This window comes from Dipodomys ordii, unplaced genomic scaffold (genome assembly GCF_000151885.1).
Source record: "Dipodomys ordii isolate 6190 unplaced genomic scaffold, Dord_2.0 Scaffold89, whole genome shotgun sequence".
NCBI lineage: Eukaryota > Metazoa > Chordata > Mammalia > Rodentia > Heteromyidae > Dipodomys > Dipodomys ordii.
This window is the reverse complement of record NW_012267305.1, coordinates 6,162,521-6,170,759: the sequence shown is the minus strand read 5'-3', so window position 1 is coordinate 6,170,759 and position 8,239 is coordinate 6,162,521.

Sequence of the window (8,239 nt, the reverse complement as noted above, 5' to 3'; positions counted from 1 at the left end):
ATCACAGAAAAAACCTTGACTTCTACACAATACTCAAACTGGGTTATATTCAGTTTGAAACTCTTATCTCAAAAGAAAAACAGATTTAAGTAGGAATGAATTAAGTAGTGAATTTTAATAAGATTCTTATATATCTAACTCAAAGGTTCTGTTTTGTAAGTAAATGAGCAATTTAACCATCAACTAAAAATAAGGTTTTTCTGTTCTTTTCTTTTCTCTTCAAGCAAAATATGTCATATAGCGTTGAACTTGGCTTGTGTCAGCATAATATGGTAATGCAGTGCTTGAAGACAAAAAGCATATGCAGTCATTCAATAGAAAATACTGGAATGGGTTCTATTTCTCCCTGTCATTCTTGTACTGCATGCAAGTGTACATCACAAGCATGTGTTACATATAATTACACTCATGATTTTAAATGATGTGCTAAAGTAACCTCTGATTAATTTGTACTAAACCAGGAATGAGTCATGCTAAGCACCTGTAATTCCAGCCTTGGAATGCAGAGAATGGAAGGATCACAATTCAAGGCCACTCCAGACAGAAAAGTTCAAGAGATATTCTCAAGAGATTTATTCAAACCCAGAAATATTCACAAGAGATTTATTCACTGGTGTGAACCCGATATTCTAACTACTATAAGAAGCTTAAGCTATAGTAGATGCCATGCAGAAACTTCAGTTTGATGCAATCTCATTTATCCAGCCTTTCTTTGATCTATTGTGATTCTGGATCTTTGGAAGTTTCAGCCCATGCCAAGGAGCTCTAGAGTTTTCTTTATCCCTTCCTTTAACATTTTCATAGTATCTGGCCTTATGTTGTGGTATTTGATCTATTTGGAATCAATTCTGGTGCAGGGTGGTATATAAAGATCTAGCTTTAATTTTTGGCACATGGATAGTCAATTCTGCTTGCACCATTTGATGAAGAGTCTGTCTTTCTTCCATCCTGTGTTTTTTACTCCCTTATCAAATATTAGGTGGCTATAGGTCTGTAGGTCCATTTCTAGGTCTTATATTTATTTCCATTGGTCTTCAGGTCAATTCTTGTGGCAATGCCAAGCTGTTTTTTTTCTTTGTTTTAATCACTATGGCTTTGGTATTTACATGCCTCCAGCAGTGTTCTTTCTGCTGCGGCTTGTTTTTGCTATTCGGGTCTTTTATTATTCTATATGGAATTTTGGATTGCTTCTTCTAATATCACTGAAGAAAGTTTTTGAAATTTTGATGGATATTGCATTGAATTTATAAATTGATTTGGGTAATACTATCATTTTCATGATCTAAATCCACCCAATCCAGGAGCATGTAAGGTTTCTCCATTTTCTTAAATATGCTTCAGTGTCATTTTTTTTCAGATTTTTAATGTTTATCTGTTTGGTGAGGGTAAGGGGAGTAAAGAACTGGTGGGGTAAAGAGTGAACAAATGGCTGGGCACCAGTGGCTCAAGCTTGTAATCCTAGCTACTGAGGAGGTTGAGATCTGAGGATCACTGTTCAAAGCCAGCCTGGGCAGAAAAGTCCATGAGACTCTGATCTCCAATAAACCACTAGAAAACCAGAAATGGCGCTGTGGTTCAAGAGGTAGAGCACTCCCCTTTAGCTGAAGAGCGCAGGGATAGCTGCCAAGCCCAGAGTTCAAGCCCCATGACCGACAAAAAAAAGTGAACAAATGTAGCAGTAATAGTCAGTAGACACTATGTTGAAATTGAACTATAAAATGTATTGGAGAGGACGCAGAAGGATAAAACTGGGAGAAAACAAGGGAAAAGTTGATATTGTTAAAAAGAAATGTACTTAATATCTGAATTATGTAAGTGCAGTCCTGCTGTACATCACCTTTACAATAAAAATAACTTTTTAAGATACTGTATGTCTTTGAAAAAAGTTGTTGCAACTTTGATGGGTATTGCATTGAATTTGTATATTTCTCTGGGAAGATTAACATTTTTACTATGCTAATTCTTCCCAACCATAAAGTCTGCTTCTATTCCTTTTAGACATACAGAGTTTTTAAAGTTTTCCCTATAGAGGTCCTTCACAACTTTGGTTAAGTTTCCTAAGTATTTTATTCTTTTTGAGGGTTTTACAAATGGATTTGCTTTCTTGATTTCAACATCACTCTTCTCATTGTTGGTATGCATAAAGCTTACTGATTTTTGTGGATGGATTTTGCAATGTGCTACTTTGCCAAAGTTTTGAATCAACTCAAGTAGCTTGGTTTCTTTAAATACAGTATTATGCTATATAGTCTATGAAATGAACTCCAAGTAAAGGAAACAAGAGACACCCTTTAGTTTCAATTATTTCGGTTTTTGTTTTCCTTTCCTTTTTTTGTTAGTTTGTTTGTATTTGCAAGGGTAAGGAAGAGCACATAAAATAAAAAGTGGGTAGTTGAGGTGGGAGGGAAGGGATGAAAGGGGAAAAACAAAGGAGGAGGCAACAATGCTTAATAGGAAATGTGCTCATTACCTTGCTCATGTAACTAACCGATCTGCACAGCATTTTTACAATAAAAAAATACAAAAAAGAATGTAAGATTGAAAAAAGTGGAACTAAGATGAGAAAATACAATACTGATACTCATTAGACACTATGCGGAAAGTGAACTGGATAAATTATATGGGGGATTAGGAGGGAAAGACTGGGAGAGAGTGACAGAGGAGGGACATGGTTAAAAAAGAATTGTACTCATTACTCATTACCGGATTCATGCAACTGTAACCCCTCTGTATATCAGCTCTACCATAACAATAAAAATATATTGTAGACGATGCACAGATGTGCACAAGACAAGAAGTGAGGCACTATCTCAAAAATAATCAGTGAAGAATAAGGATGGACATATACCTCAGTTGTGAGAATGCTTTCCTACCATGCTAGAGAGCCTGAATTCAAAACACAAAACCACAAAGGAGTTGTCTCTAATTTGTGGCAGATCACACTCTCATCCATGCCCAGTTTGTACTGCAAAGCTTCTCATGTAATGTATATAAAGGCAAATATAGAAACAGTGATAATAGAACTGTTATTGATCTTGTAAAATTGTAAGAACTCTGTATATTAATCAGTCTGTGATACCTTAGTGGTATCATCTCTTCAATATATGAAAATATAGCTAACTAGCTCATAGTTTTTCCTTTTGTACTTTTTACTTTGGATTAAACTAATTTTCCACTAAATATCTGCCAACAGGAAGCTCTTTATTTTATCAAAGTGAATGGCTGCCTTGCATTCAATCTTCTCTTAGCTCCCCTTAGGTTTAAGAAAATGAAGGACAATTCTAAGTAATTCTTAGTATACATAATATATTCAAAATATTCTCTATTACCCATTGGATCAAGATTCTGACATACATTTTATTTTTAACTTATTTTTCTGGAGCTAATTAAAGGTAAGTGTGATATTGAAGTGTTAATTTTGAATACAACAGATTAGAAAACTAATCATAAAGTTTATACTTAATGTGGCACATAAAGGTTCTAATTAATTCAAAACAAACTACTTTTTTTTATTTTTTAGTACTATTTTTCCTGGATCACTGTCAGTCTTGTTCTTCACATTGCTGTCATTATTATTGTTTTTTTTTAACACATATTACTTCCTTGCTTCACTAAGCATTTAATGGCTTCCCATATACTTCTGAGTTCAAAAGCAAATTTAAAATAGAGCCAAAAGGGTTACAAATGAAGTGACACCTGCCTACTTCTGTAGGAGTATCAATTGCTTTTACACACCATGTCCTTCCTCACACATAACCTTCACATATTCCTGTGTAATTACCATGGAATAATCTCTTTACAAACACATACTATTATCCTCACTTGACTTTACAATTTCCCATCAAATACCATTTTGGGAAAGATACTTGACCATCTATCAAACTTAAATTCATTCTTCAGTATACTTTATCATAATACACACCACAGTCTCTTTAGCTGTGAATGTGAAACCAAAGAAGTTGTGAATTTTGAAAGTACAATCAGAGGATGTGCATAGGAGGGTCAGTCTCATTCAGAACAGCAGAAAGCTATGATGGTATCAACGCAAGTTCAAAACCTAATAGGGTATATCCTCAAATTTTATTTTTTTTATTTTTTTGGTCCAGTCCTGGGGCCTGAACTCTGAGCCTGAGCACTGTCCCTCAGCTCTTCAGCTCAACACTAGCACTCTATCACTTGAGCCACAGCACCACTCCCCGCTTTTTTCTTTTTGCTTATGTGGTGCTGAGGAATCGAACCCAGGGCCTCATGCATGCAAGGCAAGTGCTCTACTGCTGAGCCACCTTCCCAGCCCCTATTCTCAAATTTTAATGGTTAAGAATAATCCTTTGTGGCCAAAAGCATTGTAAACCCTCAGGGATGGCAATTTTATCACTGCATTTCAGCAGGATGCTGCCTACATTGTGGCTTCTTATGATGGCCTTACCTGTGTACTGGTTCTTAGATTCACTACCAGAGTGAAAGTTAAGCTGCTACATCACTGCATAGCTCCCTACATTTTTGAAGTGAAGTTCCAACTCATGTTCTGTAGGCCTATGTAGACTGGGAACTTTGATGATATCTCTGATTTTTCTTCAAGATCACTCTTTTGCTGGATATTCTTGAAGAATAGCATATATTTACTAACAAAATTATGCTTATTTTAGTTATGGAAGGGAAATGCCTGATGAAATATAGCCACCTGATATGCTCATTATCACTTTATAAATATGATTGTATACTATAAATATCTGCTAGTGTCTCAAAGAAAAATCAATTCTTTTTGAAAAAAGACATTGTTTTGCCATACTTGTACCAGATGAATTTAATCCAACAAAACTCAATTTTTACCTAATCCGTAGCTTGGGCCAATTAAGTTTCAATGTTGTTGTGAACTTTGTTCTAGCTATTTGAAACTGGTTGACAGTTAAAAAAATACACAGTGTATGGAAAGTAAAGAGAAACTAACCTGATGTCAGTCTTTGCCCTTGCCAATGTTGTTCTTGTGTTATGAGAGACTCTGTGAATACCTTTGATCAAGGACTTGAACTATTGATCTCACAAGCATCCTGTATGCTCTCTAAGTCATCCTTCTTTTATGTCTACTCATGATCAGCCTTATCTGTTTATAGCATCTGTCAACACGTTTCAATAGCTTGATGTTCTGAGAAGCAATAGAGATTTGAAAACAGCTGTAAGGATCCACAAAAGCAAAGCAGCTTCATTTAATGAGAGAAATCATATCACTTAGTAGTAGTTGCCTTTCCAGTTTCTGCAGAAAGGTTTTGGCATAATAACCAGTGTCAGTAGAACATAGTGATGTACTTAGTTTTCAATACTTAACATGTGTCTGATGGAAAGAACCTATTGCATAGTTTCTAATACTTGTTGGTCTTGGCATACATGTTATAACTCGGAAGGAACAAAATTAAACTGATTATTTTGGCTGAGAACATAAAATGAGATGATATGTACACAAATGAGTGAGTATTTAGGGATTAGAAAAAAAATCACTGATCAAATTGAAGAAAGCTTTTCAATTCTAATGATTCATATGGGCCTGCAGTATGTTTGTATTATATGATATGAAGTCATTTTTAGTGAAGAGCAACAGACCCTGTAGCATATTCACTAAAGGAGAATACTTCTTTACTTTCATGATTGAATGTAGTCTGGGCCTGTAACCCTGAACTAAGTTTTTCAGGTCCTTATGTCATCCTCTGAACAGCTAAAGCACCTACCAACATATTTTGCTTATATTATATTTGGTATATGGAAAGAATCTACTGGACTATATTATTCTAGCTAAATTAAAGACAAAACTAATCAATGCAAGATGGAGCTTTTGAGAAAAGTTGCTCATTAATAAATTGTAATGTAATTGTAACAGTATTTTTTTACTTCTCCTGTCTTATAATCAAGAGGTATTGAATAAGGGCTTAAGATCTGTTAATACCTGTATATCAAAATTCACACTAGGGAATAATAATTTTTAAAGTACTATTCCTTAATATTTTCTAGAATTGTAAAAGTAAGGGTTAGATTGGAGAAGCACTATTTCAAATGTTGAACAGAACAAAAGCTTAGGTATTAAAGATACAGAAATTTTTATCATATTATAGACTCAAGTGCAATATAATTGCCATATTTATTTCAGTATAAATGAATAGGTGAAAAATAAAATACTTCTAATAATGAAAACAATTATTCCCACTTCAATATTTAAAACCATGCTTTAAAAGGTGCAATATTAAGTACAATAATGTTTTAATAAGTGTAATTTACATAATTATAGTTGAATGTAGTATTCTAATTTTAATTAGAATCTCTGCTCTTCTGCAAAGTCATAGATGAAAATACATTAAGACACCATATTCATGATAAACAATATTCTGAGAAATTCAGTTTTCCAGAAGAACCAGAATAACTCAATATTTACAAGCACACAATCCAATTCAATTAATACCAATGTGATAGTTATCGCTATTGTAAGATCTTGAAATTTTTCAGTTCCCACTCAGCGATAATGTAGTGCCACTAATTATATTTCATGTAGATGCCACCTGAGTAACATTTACAGATCAATGAAGAATGTGATAGAATGTGAAAGCATATATATATATATACATACATATATATATATATATGTAATCATACTCTTTAAAAGATTTTCTTTAGTTTATGTAAGCCCTTGTTTTGATCATCAAGAAAAATTCATATATTGACCACCTTTCAGAGGAGCACCCAGGAAGTAGTTCATGTTGTGGCTCTAATCACTTTCATCTGCTTCATCCCTTGCTTGCTTATTAGGAGAGTCAGTTTTATCACCAGTGACTCAGGATTTTTAATGTTTTTGGATTTTTAATTTTCCATATGAAGATTAATTCTTCTTCAAGGAGAATCAGAGTTCCATGCTTTAGAGCCTCAGTCAGGCTTTGTTTGCATTCACAAAACATTTCCAGTTTCTAGAATTCTCATTCAATTATTATGTTATTCCATAATGATACAATTTAAACAAATGCAGGAATACATCTTTGAACCTATGTAAACACCAGATTCGTCTAAGACTCTTCTCTTTGCATGTGGGTAATTATTCAATCAAGTAAAAAAAATTACCTTTTTTATTATCTTCATTCATAAATTGTTAGTTTTCCTGAATTTTTAAGAAATCCATCCCACCTCTATAACTAGGGAAGGGATGGTAGAGGGAAAACAAGAGAGGAGGCAACAATGCTTGATAGGAAATGTACTCATTACCTTGCTCATGTAACTGTAACCCCTCTGTACAGCATTTTTACAATAAAAATGTACAAAAAAGAGAAAAAAAGAAATTCAAGGATTTTCTGAAACCAATATCTAAAAAAACCTACTTTAAATAAATTTTGGTCAGGAAACAAAATCAATATGTTGTGCAACGTAAATATGCAAACACATTAACACATCAGTATGACTTTTTGTAACTATAACACATCAACTCTTAAGTGGCAGATAGTTTGTTTACTATTATCCATAACATTAATAAATACCTACAAGTTGTTTTATTTATAAAACAAGCTTCATTGTACGTTATGGCACAAAATATTTATTAGTTTAATTACACTCCATGATAATATCGTCTTTTTGAAACTGGAGGCATTTCTTTTCAAGTACTGAGAAATGTTGATAATTGCTTTACCTAAAGCTTTGTTGAATGAATACAAAAGTCTGAATGACCAAGCCATTTTTTATACTTTTCATAACTTCAAAGGGATACTTCAGCAGAATCTTTCCTGGAAAGGGATTGTTAATTCCTCATTTGGACCTTGTGTCCAAAGATCATGAACCAGCATAATTTACTCTACTGCTTTTGAGGAACACAATACTTTCACTCAAAAAACAATAGATAAAAGAAAATAGAAAAGAAAATTATCAGGTTTTTTTAATGTCTGAGAGAGATGTTTACAAATTCAGTCTTACATTGGATAATACTGGTAGCCTTTGTTTATATGAAAACTTACTATTCCACATATGATATTCACATATTATGATGTTGAATACAAAAGGCTCCTAGAACAGAATAACTCAGTTTTTGTGGGGAGCCGGGGCGAACGCCATTACAAGGCGCCGCCCACTTCCTTGCAACTCCATATTAGGCAGTGCTTGGCGGGACGGTGGGTCCTGGGCTTTGCGCATGTGCGAGCCACGTAGAGTCCCCAGCCAATCCCGTGGCACCTGGTGACGGTGAAAGGCAGACGACCAATGGGAAAACGACACGTGTTCC